Source organism: Magallana gigas, chromosome 2 (assembly GCF_963853765.1).
Source record: "Magallana gigas chromosome 2, xbMagGiga1.1, whole genome shotgun sequence".
Classification (NCBI taxonomy): Eukaryota; Metazoa; Mollusca; class Bivalvia; order Ostreida; family Ostreidae; genus Magallana; species Magallana gigas.
Window position 1 is genome coordinate 28,968,361 of NC_088854.1, and position 17,227 is coordinate 28,985,587.

Below are 17,227 nucleotides of genomic sequence, written 5' to 3' on the forward strand. Positions count from 1 at the left end.
TCTCGCTATTTTCGCGAAAATTTCTCGCACGCGAATAAAAGTTGGTTTACAGTAGATTGCACACGGTCAGAAGGTGTATGGGAGACTCTCCGTTGTTGTCCGATGATGGTGGACGATGCAGATGCATGTTCATGTATTAACATTTTATTCCACCCAGTCAGATCGTTTGTTTTAGGAGCGTTGATCCAAAAGTGATGTCACAGGTGTGAGAAAATCATGAAAAGTTGACGTTAAAAACAAAAGATTGGGGAGAAAGTGTTCGTCTATCTTTTATTAGATCTGAATTAAAGAAAATACATGTGAATTGTTTTTTAATGAAATTTTAAAACAATATATAGAACATAAGTTGAAAGTAGTGACTTTTATACTGAATACAAGTACTGGTTTGCTTAAAAACACTGGTTAACTGTAATAATTAGTTTAAACAGTCCTTATTTGGAGGTTAAATTTTGACCAGTGGCTAACTTTTGTTGCGCAAAAATATCCTCCTCCTATCGTTGATATTAACCGTTTGTAAGATCTTCGCAAATTGCATGTTGATTTGAAAAGATAATTTTAAAAAATAAATTGGTTCCAAATACTAACATTAGGCATGTTCTAACAAAAAGACCCCCATTTAACAACGAGAACAGCTCTGCACTGGACCCCAGAAGGCAAGAGAAAGAGAGGGAGACCAAGAACATTATGGAGAGAGACAGTGGAGAGCGACACAACGATCAATATAACGAAGCTGGCTCAGGTTATGCAGGGGTAGAGGAAGTTTGTTGCTGTCCTACGCACTACAGGGTGTAAAGGACAATAATGATATTGACAAGCAATGTTAATTAAAATGTTTTCACCAAAGTAGACATTCTCTTCCCTCTAAAACACCCACACCCACCAAACTGCAAAGGAAATTACGTCCAAAGACTACTCACGGTGTACCAACTTGATTCTCTACTTTTGAAAATTCGTAAACAAAATTAATTTAATTAAATATATTTGATGACTGTAACACAATAGGTATCGAGTAGATTTGTCTCAAATCCAATACATGTTCCCAGTGCGGCAATTCTGTAACCCAGTTTCACTAAGAACAAAAAAATATGATCCTTATGTAGAGTCAAAAATGGACCAGGTATATCTTAGTTAAGGTGAATCGTTTAAGAAAAACGTGTACAAATTTGTTTAGAACAGGGAAGCTAGGGTCTCTATGTATCATGTCCAACAGGGTAACAATGGTAAAGGGGGTAACATACCCTTGTTTCTCTACTAAGCTATGTTCTGAAACAGGGTTACGAGGGTTACAGACTTTTGTTTCTATACTAAGCTATGTTCTGTAACAGGGTTACAATATTAACGAGGGTAACAGACCCATGTTAACGTTGCTACATATCTATGTTTCTATACTAAGCTTTGTTTTGAAACAGGGTTACAAGGATTACGAGGGTAACAGACCGTTGTTTCTATACTAAGGTCTGTTCTGAAACAGGGTTATAAGGGTTACGAGGGTAACTGGTCCTTGTTTCTCTACGAAGTTATGTTCTGAAACAGGGTTACAAGGATTATGAGGGAAACAAACCCTTGTTAATATACTAAGCTATGTTCTGAAACAGGGTTACAAGGGTAATGATGGTAACAGACCCTTGTTTATATACTAAGCTATGTTCTGAAACAGGGTTACAAGGGTAACGAGGGTAACAGACCCTTGTTTCTCTACTAAGCTAAGTTCTGAAACAGGCTTAAAGGGGTTTCTAGGGTAACTGGCCCTTGATTCTATAATAAGCTATGTTCTGAAACAGGGTTACAAGAGTAACAGACCCTTGTTTCTATACTAAGCTATGTTCTGAAACAGGGTTACGAGGGTAACAGAACCTTGTTTCTCTACTAACCTATGTTCTAAAACAGGGTTTTAAGGGTTACGAGGGTAACAGACCCTTGTTTATATACTAGGCTATGTTCTGAAACAGGCTTACAAGGGTAACGAGGGTAACAAACCCTTGTTTATATACTAAGCTATGTTCTGAAACAGGGTAACGAGGGTAACAGACCCTTGTTTCTTCAGATTCTTTTATATATTTTAGATAACGCACATCGCTTTAAAGAATATTTCAAAGTAATCAACAAAATTTGATTCTGAAATTTTTTTTTTTTTTTGAATTTGCTTTACTTGAAATATGAAATCAGAATGTTTTTTTTATATGGGTTAAAAAATAAGATGGTTTTAGTGATTTTATTTCAATCAATGAGCAATGGCAGTCTTTATTATCACTCATAGAGATTTCAACTCGGATCAATATTTGACGTAAGTGATGACGTTAACGAATCCAGGAGGTTGACTGAAAGCTTCTCAATAAACAACACTTTGATGATACATACATGTACATGTTTTTGATGTCGAAAATAATTAAAAATATAAGTTATTTTGATGATTTTTAATAAAAATATATACATACCTGTGAAAGAAATACAGTTGAAATCGATGAAAGGGAATACATCAAAGATATCTTCATTGAACAATTATCATTTTTCACTCATAAAAGTTCACAGGAACGAAAACAAATTTCTTATGGAGATTTTTAATGGGAAATGTTTGCATATTTTCTCCATTCGGAAGTACTCGGGATACCTCACACAATTTTTCAACATTATCATCCGGGCTTATTAATGGGTAATGCAGTGCGAAATCCCCATAGAGTTTCTATTTTTGTATGTGTATTGAAACTTGAAGCGGTAGAGGGGGCATTTCAAAACAGATAATCTGGACATTTTTCATATTAGTGGATGAACGTAGTTTAAGCACAAAAGTATTTATGATTATTAAAAAATCAAGCAAAAAGTGGTGGAAGCAAAAATTCGGGACAGAGTATAACTGTCAATAAGGTAAGGCAGAAAAGATAAAAATTCTTTCTTTCATTGGGACGTACAGAACAAACTTATTCTGTCCTATTAGATTGACATATGATAAAGCTCATTTAAATTCTTTTAGAGTTCCTTGTTAAATTTTACAATCATGATGATCAAAATTAGGGATTTGTTCAATTAGTTTATTGAGTTCCATAGGAAGATTGAATAAATTTTTTTATATCTAATGTTATTTGTTAGCCCACCTGAGCTGAAAACTCAAGTGAGCTTTTCTAATAACTTTTTGTGCGGCATCTGTCTGTCTGTCCATAAACTTTTTACATTTCCGACTTCTTCTCCAGAACCAGTAAGCTGATTTCAAACAAACTTAACAAAAAGCATTCTTAGGTTAAGGGGATTCAAGCTTGTCTAATTGATAATTGAAAGGCCACGTCCTGGTTCAAGGGGAGATAATTAAATTTTTTTGAAAATTCGTTGGTACTTTTTCAAAAATCTTCTCAAAAACCATTTGGCCAAAAAAGCTGAAACTTATGTGGAAGCATCCTCAGTAAGCGTAGATTTAAGTATGTTCAAGTTATGACTCCCTGGGGGTAGGATAGGGCCACAATGGGGGGTTAAATTTTTACATTGGAATATATAGAATAAATCATTAAAAATGTTCTCCTCTGAAACTGATCGGCCAGAAAAGCTAGAATTAGTGTGGAAGCATCCTTAAGTAGGGTAGATTCAAATTTATTCAAATCAAGATCCCCAGGTTGAGCCATAATGGGGGGGGGGGGTCGAATTGTGACATAGGAATATATAAGGTAAACCTTTAAAAATCTTCTCAGAAAGAAATCGGCCAGAATTGAAGACTTACACAAATAAAAGCATGTCTGGGATTGGTTGGGATATATTTAAATTGTATGCAAATTTAGAGGTCGTGTAAAGATGACCTCTTATCCATACCTGTCATGCCCTGACAAGTGTAAGGAGAGGGGGGATGGTTGTAATCAGACTGATGAATTTGTTACAAGTTGAAACAAATAAGAGCTATAGCATAGTAAATTCCAAGGGTCCCATCACTTCCCCATTTACTGTATACCATATATCCGGGGTTTTTTTTAGCGTGTCACAAAATTTGCGAAAATGGGGGAAATCTGTAACATTTTTATATTGCGTCAGTCATGTTTTGCGATTTGAAAAGTTTCTTATAGAAAATGATATAGGATATAATTTCTGCATATTTAATTACTTGTGATTTAAAAGAAGTCGCGAAAAAGCAAAAATTAGATTATCGTGAAAATTACTGAATATACGGTATACTGTGACTTTGCTGAATATTTCTGAGCTGAATTCTTTTCTTTAGATAACTGTGCCCTTCCAGTATGAGTGGCTAGATGAACTGTTCAGGGAGCTTGCCACGTTAGTGTTCTTCATCATTACTGGGTATAAATTCCAGCCCGCCCCCGATAACCCATACCTTCAAGTGCCAACAGAGGAGGAAGATGAAGAGGTTGAAATGGATGAGGTGTAAGTATCCACACAAGTTTCTGTGTGTGTTCTGATGATTTGATAAAGATAAACAGTGGTTTCAACTTGATTTATTGAACACAAGTTTTATGGATTTCAGTGTTGAGAGTATACAAAAAATCATTATGTTCTTATTCGATTTACTCAAACGAACATAAAATATTTATAAAATAAACACAAACTCATGAGTAGGATGTGAAGCGCTCTGAAATTGTAGTTTTAATTACATTCAATATAACAATAATTTCTTTCCTTCAAAACCACATCTTCCACATCTACAAAATAAAATTACAAATTTTAGACAGTGCATACATCTATATATAATACAATACGAAGCAATGGGCTGGTGGGTGGGACATTGGTAACATTATATAAATAGTGCCTGTTTAGGAGAGTAACAGTGTAAATTGACACCCCGAGACAACCATTGTCAACCAATGCGAAGCGAAGGTTGACAATAGTTTTCAAGGGGTGTCAATTTCAACTGTTATCCTCCAAGACAGACACTATTTATACCCCCCGCAAAGGAAGTTTGGAGGTATGTAGGAATCACCTTGTCTGTCCGTCTGTCTGTGCAAAATTTGTGTCCAGTCCATATCTTTCTTATGGAGAAACATTGGAAGTTCTTACTTCACCAAAGATTGGTAATGACTTAAGGGTGTGTCATGACCTTGACCCAAGGTCGTTTTGGCAAGGTCAAGGTCAATGGCAGAAAAAGTGCAAAATTCGTGTCCAGTTCATATCTTTCAAATGGAGAAGCATTAATTAATCTTACTTCACACAAAGATTGCTTATGACCTAAGGGTGTGTCATGACCTTGACCCAAGATCATTTGGGCAATGTCAAGGTCACTGGCAGAAAAGTGCAAATTCAAGTCCGGTCAATATCTTTCTTATTGAGAAACAGTGGAAGTTCTTAATTCACATAAAGATTGCTTATGACCTGGTGGTGTGCCATTACCTTGACCCAAGGTCAATTGAGGAAGTTTAAGGTCATTGTTTAAAAAATGCTTTATTCTTTTCAGTGTCATGTCTTGTATTAATGGAAATAATTAGAAGCTTAAATTTGACACAAAGCTTGTTTGTCTCAGGCCACATAAAATTATTTTTTAGATTCTCATCCCTGTCTCTCTGAAAGTGGCCTGCTCCAATGTATTTTTGGGGGGGAGGGAGGAATGTGTGGGAAAAAAAATTCAGACAAAAATCGCGTTCAGTATACCAATAATTCAAATGTCTATATTGATGGCTGTTTAACATGTGGATTTTCGTTTGATTCGAGACATATTTGTTAACATAAGGATGCAATTGTCCTCATGCATTAACAGTTAACTTAAAATAAAATGCAATTTAAAGAAATTGGTTTGTGTACCCATATTATCATTTACAGTTTTAAAAAATAGAAATTAGTTTGTGTACTCATATTAGCATTACATATTACAGCACTTGAATTTTAATTTCAGAATCACAAAATCGGGTGCCATGGATACAGTGACTCATGTCAACAAAGGGGCCTCCAAAGGGTCAACAGGCCTCAAACAAAGGGAGAGCAGCCATGACTATGACTAATGTCCATTATACTGAAATGAAGTACTGTTTGGGTTAGCATTATTCCAAAAGAAGATTTTTCGGGAGATAGAATGCAGTGGTTGACTCCAGCATTGATTCCTAATGCTGTTGAGTAAACTAAAAGGATCTTTCTGTTTATTTTTTTATTAAAATATGATTGGAAATGACAATCTTGTGGTGGAAGTTTCATGTGCAATTTTCAATTTTATTCTTGTGATTTTATTTTCATGTATTTGCGTGTGTGTATTTGTGTGAAAGTATAAGTGTAAATGGTCTGATTTTTGACTTCGTGAGGCAATGAATATTGTTATACAGTACTGTCAACTTATTTTGTGTTTTGTGATATGTGCAATTAATTGTATTGGTGATATGCATGGCCGAGTCCTTGCTACTGAGAATAAGTGTAGAATTGTATGACTCCGAGTTAAAGTTATATACTGTGGTATAAGTTCTTGTCTCAACCATCTAACTAGTATTTAAAAAACATGTGATGAAATGAATTAAAGCAATCCATGAAAATTGGCCCCCACAAATTTTAATGATTCCACAGTACATGTATAGACATTTACAAGATTCAACAGCTTTATGATATAATGATCAACACTATTTCGTTCTATTGAAATAATTCCAGAAATGTTCACATACGTTATGTATGTACAAAGTTGATACAAATTAGTGCTAGAAAGGAACACCATTTTGCATACTAGTATGTAGAGAATTTTAGGTACATTTTCAATTGCATGAGAAACAGTTCATGTTATATGGGTTTAATACCTTCAATCAATCGTGTGCTTGATTTGAAACTTTTACTCATTGCATCTCCATGTGTGTACAGTTTTATGAAGTTATATTGGACATGTTAGGATTTGCATGCCTGTTCCTCGAGGAATATTGAGAGGTGTATGGGACAAAAAAAAAGAAGAAAAAGAAATCCATTTATATTATGCTGAGTTCTGTATTCATTGTTATTTTATTCTGTGATACTTTTGCATACTTTGCTATGAATATTGTACCATTGAATTGAATCGTCTTTTTTTCACAAAAAGTTAATTTCTTTGTTTTCACTTTATTTTATTAAATGTCAATCTTTCTTTGCTCTGCCCAAATAACCCCCCCCCCCAATCAATATATATATATATATATATATATATATATATATATATATATATATATATATATATATATATATGCAAGTTAAACTTTGCTATAAATTTTGAGCTCTAAGTTTTTTGGACTTGCTGTGTGCAGCTGAAAGAAAATAACTGCACACATTTTAAATTTGATGTTAATAGTTCTAATCACTCAGAGAAGTCTGTGAAAATCGCGTGGTATGATGGTTATTCAACTGCTCAGAAAGTATATTGAACTGTGAACGCTCTTTAGAAACAGATGGTCTGTCTCGCCTACGCTTACAGGCTTAGAATTAACTTCTGGTCTGAACTTTCTCGGTTTTTTTAAGGATTTCCTCCACGAAAATATGAAAGAGTCAATCGGAAAAGAGCATGAATCATTCATGAGAACAAGAAAAATTCAATTTTTGTAATCCAACTTTTGTTCGCGACAAATTTATTTCACTATTTACTGATAAATTGGATTATGTTGATTAATGTTCGTGCCCAAACCTCATCCAGACCAGTGTTGTATCATATGAAAATGACTGGCTCGCCCTGAGGAATATTCACGACTTTGACGCTCTCGCTATTTTCGCGAAAATTTCTCGCACGCGAATAAAAGTTGGTTTACAGTAGATTGCACACGGTCAGAAGGTGTATGGGAGACTCTCCGTTGTTGTCCGATGATGGTGGACGATGCAGATGCATGTTCATGTATTAACATTTTATTCCACCCAGTCAGATCGTTTGTTTTAGGAGCGTTGATCCAAAAGTGATGTCACAGGTGTGAGAAAATCATGAAAAGTTGACGTTAAAAACAAAAGATTGGGGAGAAAGTGTTCGTCTATCTTTTATTAGATCTGAATTAAAGAAAATACATGTGAATTGTTTTTTAATGAAATTTTAAAACAATATATAGAACATAAGTTGAAAGTAGTGACTTTTATACTGAATACAAGTACTGGTTTGCTTAAAAACACTGGTTAACTGTAATAATTAGTTTAAACAGTCCTTATTTGGAGGTTAAATTTTGACCAGTGGCTAACTTTTGTTGCGCAAAAATATCCTCCTCCTATCGTTGATATTAACCGTTTGTAAGATCTTCGCAAATTGCATGTTGATTTGAAAAGATAATTTTAAAAAATAAATTGGTTCCAAATACTAACATTAGGCATGTTCTAACAAAAAGACCCCCATTTAACAACGAGAACAGCTCTGCACTGGACCCCAGAAGGCAAGAGAAAGAGAGGGAGACCAAGAACATTATGGAGAGAGACAGTGGAGAGCGACACAACGATCAATATAACGAAGCTGGCTCAGGTTATGCAGGGGTAGAGGAAGTTTGTTGCTGTCCTACGCACTACAGGGTGTAAAGGACAATAATGATATTGACAAGCAATGTTAATTAAAATGTTTTCACCAAAGTAGACATTCTCTTCCCTCTAAAACACCCACACCCACCAAACTGCAAAGGAAATTACGTCCAAAGACTACTCACGGTGTACCAACTTGATTCTCTACTTTTGAAAATTCGTAAACAAAATTAATTTAATTAAATATATTTGATGACTGTAACACAATAGGTATCGAGTAGATTTGTCTCAAATCCAATACATGTTCCCAGTGCGGCAATTCTGTAATCCAGTTTCACTAAGAACAAAAAAATATGATCCTTATGTAGAGTCAAAAATGGACCAGGTATATCTTAGTTAAGGTGAATCGTTTAAGAAAAACGTGTACAAATTTGTTTAGAACAGGGAAGCTAGGGTCTCTATGTATCATGTCCAACAGGGTAACAATGGTAAAGGGGGTAACATACCCTTGTTTCTCTACTAAGCTATGTTCTGAAACAGGGTTACGAGGGTTACAGACTTTTGTTTCTATACTAAGCTATGTTCTGTAACAGGGTTACAATATTAACGAGGGTAACAGACCCATGTTAACGTTGCTACATATCTATGTTTCTATACTAAGCTTTGTTTTGAAACAGGGTTACAAGGATTACGAGGGTAACAGACCGTTGTTTCTATACTAAGGTCTGTTCTGAAACAGGGTTATAAGGGTTACGAGGGTAACTGGTCCTTGTTTCTCTACGAAGTTATGTTCTGAAACAGGGTTACAAGGATTATGAGGGAAACAAACCCTTGTTAATATACTAAGCTATGTTCTGAAACAGGGTTACAAGGGTAATGATGGTAACAGACCCTTGTTTATATACTAAGCTATGTTCTGAAACAGGGTTACAAGGGTAACGAGGGTAACAGACCCTTGTTTCTCTACTAAGCTAAGTTCTGAAACAGGCTTAAAGGGGTTTCTAGGGTAACTGGCCCTTGATTCTATAATAAGCTATGTTCTGAAACAGGGTTACAAGAGTAACAGACCCTTGTTTCTATACTAAGCTATGTTCTGAAACAGGGTTACGAGGGTAACAGAACCTTGTTTCTCTACTAACCTATGTTCTAAAACAGGGTTTTAAGGGTTACGAGGGTAACAGACCCTTGTTTATATACTAGGCTATGTTCTGAAACAGGCTTACAAGGGTAACGAGGGTAACAAACCCTTGTTTATATACTAAGCTATGTTCTGAAACAGGGTAACGAGGGTAACAGACCCTTGTTTCTTCAGATTCTTTTATATATTTTAGATAACGCACATCGCTTTAAAGAATATTTCAAAGTAATCAACAAAATTTGATTCTGAAATTTTTTTTTTTTTTTTGAATTTGCTTTACTTGAAATATGAAATCAGAATGTTTTTTTTATATGGGTTAAAAAATAAGATGGTTTTAGTGATTTTATTTCAATCAATGAGCAATGGCAGTCTTTATTATCACTCATAGAGATTTCAACTCGGATCAATATTTGACGTAAGTGATGACGTTAACGAATCCAGGAGGTTGACTGAAAGCTTCTCAATAAACAACACTTTGATGATACATACATGTACATGTTTTTGATGTCGAAAATAATTAAAAATATAAGTTATTTTGATGATTTTTAATAAAAATATATACATACCTGTGAAAGAAATACAGTTGAAATCGATGAAAGGGAATACATCAAAGATATCTTCATTGAACAATTATCATTTTTCACTCATAAAAGTTCACAGGAACGAAAACAAATTTCTTATGGAGATTTTTAATGGGAAATGTTTGCATATTTTCTCCATTCGGAAGTACTCGGGATACCTCACACAATTTTTCAACATTATCATCCGGGCTTATTAATGGGTAATGCAGTGCGAAATCCCCATAGAGTTTCTATTTTTGTATGTGTATTGAAACTTGAAGCGGTAGAGGGGGCATTTCAAAACAGATAATCTGGACATTTTTCATATTAGTGGATGAACGTAGTTTAAGCACAAAAGTATTTATGATTATTAAAAAATCAAGCAAAAAGTGGTGGAAGCAAAAATTTGGGACAGAGTATAACTGTCAATAAGGTAAGGCAGAAAAGATAAAAATTCTTTCTTTCATTGGGACGTACAGAACAAACTTATTCTGTCCTATTAGATTGACATATGATAAAGCTCATTTAAATTCTTTTAGAGTTCCTTGTTAAATTTTACAATCATGATGATCAAAATTAGGGATTTGTTCAATTAGTTTATTGAGTTCCATAGGAAGATTGAATAAATTTTTTTATATCTAATGTTATTTGTTAGCCCACCTGAGCTGAAAACTCAAGTGAGCTTTTCTAATAACTTTTTGTGCGGCATCTGTCTGTCTGTCCATAAACTTTTTACATTTCCGACTTCTTCTCCAGAACCAGTAAGCTGATTTCAAACAAACTTAACAAAAAGCATTCTTAGGTTAAGGGGATTCAAGCTTGTCTAATTGATAATTGAAAGGCCACGTCCTGGTTCAAGGGGAGATAATTAAATTTTTTTGAAAATTCGTTGGTACTTTTTCAAAAATCTTCTCAAAAACCATTTGGCCAAAAAAGCTGAAACTTATGTGGAAGCATCCTCAGTAAGCGTAGATTTAAGTATGTTCAAGTTATGACTCCCTGGGGGTAGGATAGGGCCACAATGGGGGGTTAAATTTTTACATTGGAATATATAGAATAAATCATTAAAAATGTTCTCCTCTGAAACTGATCGGCCAGAAAAGCTAGAATTAGTGTGGAAGCATCCTTAAGTAGGGTAGATTCAAATTTATTCAAATCAAGATCCCCAGGTTGAGCCATAATGGGGGGGGGGGGTCGAATTGTGACATAGGAATATATAAGGTAAACCTTTAAAAATCTTCTCAGAAAGAAATCGGCCAGAATTGAAGACTTACACAAATAAAAGCATGTCTGGGATTGGTTGGGATATATTTAAATTGTATGCAAATTTAGAGGTCGTGTAAAGATGACCTCTTATCCATACCTGTCATGCCCTGACAAGTGTAAGGAGAGGGGGGATGGTTGTAATCAGACTGATGAATTTGTTACAAGTTGAAACAAATAAGAGCTATAGCATAGTAAATTCCAAGGGTCCCATCACTTCCCCATTTACTGTATACCATATATCCGGGGTTTTTTTTAGCGTGTCACAAAATTTGCGAAAATGGGGGAAATCTGTAACATTTTTATATTGCGTCAGTCATGTTTTGCGATTTGAAAAGTTTCTTATAGAAAATGATATAGGATATAATTTCTGCATATTTAATTACTTGTGATTTAAAAGAAGTCGCGAAAAAGCAAAAATTAGATTATCGTGAAAATTACTGAATATACGGTATACTGTGACTTTGCTGAATATTTCTGAGCTGAATTCTTTTCTTTAGATAACTGTGCCCTTCCAGTATGAGTGGCTAGATGAACTGTTCAGGGAGCTTGCCACGTTAGTGTTCTTCATCATTACTGGGTATAAATTCCAGCCCGCCCCCGATAACCCATACCTTCAAGTGCCAACAGAGGAGGAAGATGAAGAGGTTGAAATGGATGAGGTGTAAGTATCCACACAAGTTTCTGTGTGTGTTCTGATGATTTGATAAAGATAAACAGTGGTTTCAACTTGATTTATTGAACACAAGTTTTATGGATTTCAGTGTTGAGAGTATACAAAAAATCATTATGTTCTTATTCGATTTACTCAAACGAACATAAAATATTTATAAAATAAACACAAACTCATGAGTAGGATGTGAAGCGCTCTGAAATTGTAGTTTTAATTACATTCAATATAACAATAATTTCTTTCCTTCAAAACCACATCTTCCACATCTACAAAATAAAATTACAAATTTTAGACAGTGCATACATCTATATATAATACAATACGAAGCAATGGGCTGGTGGGTGGGACATTGGTAACATTATATAAATAGTGCCTGTTTAGGAGAGTAACAGTGTAAATTGACACCCCGAGACAACCATTGTCAACCAATGCGAAGCGAAGGTTGACAATAGTTTTCAAGGGGTGTCAATTTCAACTGTTATCCTCCAAGACAGACACTATTTATACCCCCCGCAAAGGAAGTTTGGAGGTATGTAGGAATCACCTTGTCTGTCCGTCTGTCTGTGCAAAATTTGTGTCCAGTCCATATCTTTCTTATGGAGAAACATTGGAAGTTCTTACTTCACCAAAGATTGGTAATGACTTAAGGGTGTGTCATGACCTTGACCCAAGGTCGTTTTGGCAAGGTCAAGGTCAATGGCAGAAAAAGTGCAAAATTCGTGTCCAGTTCATATCTTTCAAATGGAGAAGCATTAATTAATCTTACTTCACACAAAGATTGCTTATGACCTAAGGGTGTGTCATGACCTTGACCCAAGATCATTTGGGCAATGTCAAGGTCACTGGCAGAAAAGTGCAAATTCAAGTCCGGTCAATATCTTTCTTATTGAGAAACAGTGGAAGTTCTTAATTCACATAAAGATTGCTTATGACCTGGTGGTGTGCCATTACCTTGACCCAAGGTCAATTGAGGAAGTTTAAGGTCATTGTTTAAAAAATGCTTTATTCTTTTCAGTGTCATGTCTTGTATTAATGGAAATAATTAGAAGCTTAAATTTGACACAAAGCTTGTTTGTCTCAGGCCACATAAAATTATTTTTTAGATTCTCATCCCTGTCTCTCTGAAAGTGGCCTGCTCCAATGTATTTTTGGGGGGGAGGGAGGAATGTGTGGGAAAAAAAATTCAGACAAAAATCGCGTTCAGTATACCAATAATTCAAATGTCTATATTGATGGCTGTTTAACATGTGGATTTTCGTTTGATTCGAGACATATTTGTTAACATAAGGATGCAATTGTCCTCATGCATTAACAGTTAACTTAAAATAAAATGCAATTTAAAGAAATTGGTTTGTGTACCCATATTATCATTTACAGTTTTAAAAAATAGAAATTAGTTTGTGTACTCATATTAGCATTACATATTACAGCACTTGAATTTTAATTTCAGAATCACAAAATCGGGTGCCATGGATACAGTGACTCATGTCAACAAAGGGGCCTCCAAAGGGTCAACAGGCCTCAAACAAAGGGAGAGCAGCCATGACTATGACTAATGTCCATTATACTGAAATGAAGTACTGTTTGGGTTAGCATTATTCCAAAAGAAGATTTTTCGGGAGATAGAATGCAGTGGTTGACTCCAGCATTGATTCCTAATGCTGTTGAGTAAACTAAAAGGATCTTTCTGTTTATTTTTTTATTAAAATATGATTGGAAATGACAATCTTGTGGTGGAAGTTTCATGTGCAATTTTCAATTTTATTCTTGTGATTTTATTTTCATGTATTTGCGTGTGTGTATTTGTGTGAAAGTATAAGTGTAAATGGTCTGATTTTTGACTTCGTGAGGCAATGAATATTGTTATACAGTACTGTCAACTTATTTTGTGTTTTGTGATATGTGCAATTAATTGTATTGGTGATATGCATGGCCGAGTCCTTGCTACTGAGAATAAGTGTAGAATTGTATGACTCCGAGTTAAAGTTATATACTGTGGTATAAGTTCTTGTTTCAACCATCTAACTAGTATTTAAAAAACATGTGATGAAATGAATTAAAGCAATCCATGAAAATTGGCCCCCACAAATTTTAATGATTCCACAGTACATGTATAGACATTTACAAGATTCAACAGCTTTATGATATAATGATCAACACTATTTCGTTCTATTGAAATAATTCCAGAAATGTTCACATACGTTATGTATGTACAAAGTTGATACAAATTAGTGCTAGAAAGGAACACCATTTTGCATACTAGTATGTAGAGAATTTTAGGTACATTTTCAATTGCATGAGAAACAGTTCATGTTATATGGGTTTAATACCTTCAATCAATCGTGTGCTTGATTTGAAACTTTTACTCATTGCATCTCCATGTGTGTACAGTTTTATGAAGTTATATTGGACATGTTAGGATTTGCATGCCTGTTCCTCGAGGAATATTGAGAGGTGTATGGGACAAAAAAAAAGAAGAAAAAGAAATCCATTTATATTATGCTGAGTTCTGTATTCATTGTTATTTTATTCTGTGATACTTTTGCATACTTTGCTATGAATATTGTACCATTGAATTGAATCGTCTTTTTTTCACAAAAAGTTAATTTCTTTGTTTTCACTTTATTTTATTAAATGTCAATCTTTCTTTGCTCTGCCCAAATAACCCCCCCCCCAATCAATATATATATATATATATATATATATATATATATATATATATATATATATATATATATATATATATATGCAAGTTAAACTTTGCTATAAATTTTGAGCTCTAAGTTTTTTGGACTTGCTGTGTGCAGCTGAAAGAAAATAACTGCACACATTTTAAATTTGATGTTAATAGTTCTAATCACTCAGAGAAGTCTGTGAAAATCGCGTGGTATGATGGTTATTCAACTGCTCAGAAAGTATATTGAACTGTGAACGCTCTTTAGAAACAGATGGTCTGTCTCGCCTACGCTTACAGGCTTAGAATTAACTTCTGGTCTGAACTTTCTCGGGTTTTTTAAGGATTTCCTCCACGAAAATATGAAAGAGTCAATCGGAAGAGAGCATGAATCATTCATGAGAACAAGAAAAATTCAATTTTTGTAATCCAACTTTTGTTCGCGACAAATTTATTTCACTATTTACTGATAATTTGGATTATGTTGATTAATGTTCGTGCCCAAACCTCATCCAGACCAGTGTTGTATCATATGAAAATGACTGGCTCGCCCTGAGGAATATTCACGACTTTGACGCTCTCGCTATTTTCGCGAAAATTTCTCGCACGCGAATAAAAGTTGGTTTACAGTAGATTGCACACGGTCAGAAGGTGTATGGGAGACTCTCCGTTGTTGTCCGATGATGGTGGACGATGCAGATGCATGTTCATGTATTAACATTTTATTCCACCCAGTCAGATCGTTTGTTTTAGGAGCGTTGATCCAAAAGTGATGTCACAGGTGTGAGAAAATCATGAAAAGTTGACGTTAAAAACAAAAGATTGGGGAGAAAGTGTTCGTCTATCTTTTATTAGATCTGAATTAAAGAAAATACATGTGAATTGTTTTTTAATGAAATTTTAAAACAATATATAGAACATAAGTTGAAAGTAGTGACTTTTATACTGAATACAAGTACTGGTTTGCTTAAAAACACTGGTTAACTGTAATAATTAGTTTAAACAGTCCTTATTTGGAGGTTAAATTTTGACCAGTGGCTAACTTTTGTTGCGCAAAAATATCCTCCTCCTATCGTTGATATTAACCGTTTGTAAGATCTTCGCAAATTGCATGTTGATTTGAAAAGATAATTTTAAAAAATAAATTGGTTCCAAATACTAACATTAGGCATGTTCTAACAAAAAGACCCCCATTTAACAACGAGAACAGCTCTGCACTGGACCCCAGAAGGCAAGAGAAAGAGAGGGAGACCAAGAACATTATGGAGAGAGACAGTGGAGAGCGACACAACGATCAATATAACGAAGCTGGCTCAGGTTATGCAGGGGTAGAGGAAGTTTGTTGCTGTCCTACGCACTACAGGGTGTAAAGGACAATAATGATATTGACAAGCAATGTTAATTAAAATGTTTTCACCAAAGTAGACATTCTCTTCCCTCTAAAACACCCACACCCACCAAACTGCAAAGGAAATTACGTCCAAAGACTACTCACGGTGTACCAACTTGATTCTCTACTTTTGAAAATTCGTAAACAAAATTAATTTAATTAAATATATTTGATGACTGTAACACAATAGGTATCGAGTAGATTTGTCTCAAATCCAATACATGTTCCCAGTGCGGCAATTCTGTAATCCAGTTTCACTAAGAACAAAAAAATATGATCCTTATGTAGAGTCAAAAATGGACCAGGTATATCTTAGTTAAGGTGAATCGTTTAAGAAAAACGTGTACAAATTTGTTTAGAACAGGGAAGCTAGGGTCTCTATGTATCATGTCCAACAGGGTAACAATGGTAAAGGGGGTAACATACCCTTGTTTCTCTACTAAGCTATGTTCTGAAACAGGGTTACGAGGGTTACAGACTTTTGTTTCTATACTAAGCTATGTTCTGTAACAGGGTTACAATATTAACGAGGGTAACAGACCCATGTTAACGTTGCTACATATCTATGTTTCTATACTAAGCTTTGTTTTGAAACAGGGTTACAAGGATTACGAGGGTAACAGACCGTTGTTTCTATACTAAGGTCTGTTCTGAAACAGGGTTATAAGGGTTACGAGGGTAACTGGTCCTTGTTTCTCTACGAAGTTATGTTCTGAAACAGGGTTACAAGGATTATGAGGGAAACAAACCCTTGTTAATATACTAAGCTATGTTCTGAAACAGGGTTACAAGGGTAATGATGGTAACAGACCCTTGTTTATATACTAAGCTATGTTCTGAAACAGGGTTACAAGGGTAACGAGGGTAACAGACCCTTGTTTCTCTACTAAGCTAAGTTCTGAAACAGGCTTAAAGGGGTTTCTAGGGTAACTGGCCCTTGATTCTATAATAAGCTATGTTCTGAAACAGGGTTACAAGAGTAACAGACCCTTGTTTCTATACTAAGCTATGTTCTGAAACAGGGTTACGAGGGTAACAGAACCTTGTTTCTCTACTAACCTATGTTCTAAAACAGGGTTTTAAGGGTTACGAGGGTAACAGACCCTTGTTTATATACTAGGCTATGTTCTGAAACAGGCTTACAAGGGTAACGAGGGTAACAAACCCTTGTTTATATACTAAG

The 17,227-nt window shown here is 34.9% G+C and overlaps 1 long non-coding RNA gene across 1 annotated transcript; it reads left to right on the top strand.

Moving 5' to 3' along the window:
- The first annotated feature begins 4,215 nt into the window (after window positions 1-4,215).
- Window positions 4,216-6,333, top strand: LOC136272907 (uncharacterized). Its single transcript, XR_010710965.1, has 2 exons — window positions 4,216-4,356; window positions 5,816-6,333. It is a non-coding gene; the product is annotated as an uncharacterized lncRNA (long non-coding RNA).
- Window positions 6,334-17,227: the final 10,894 nt, after the last annotated feature.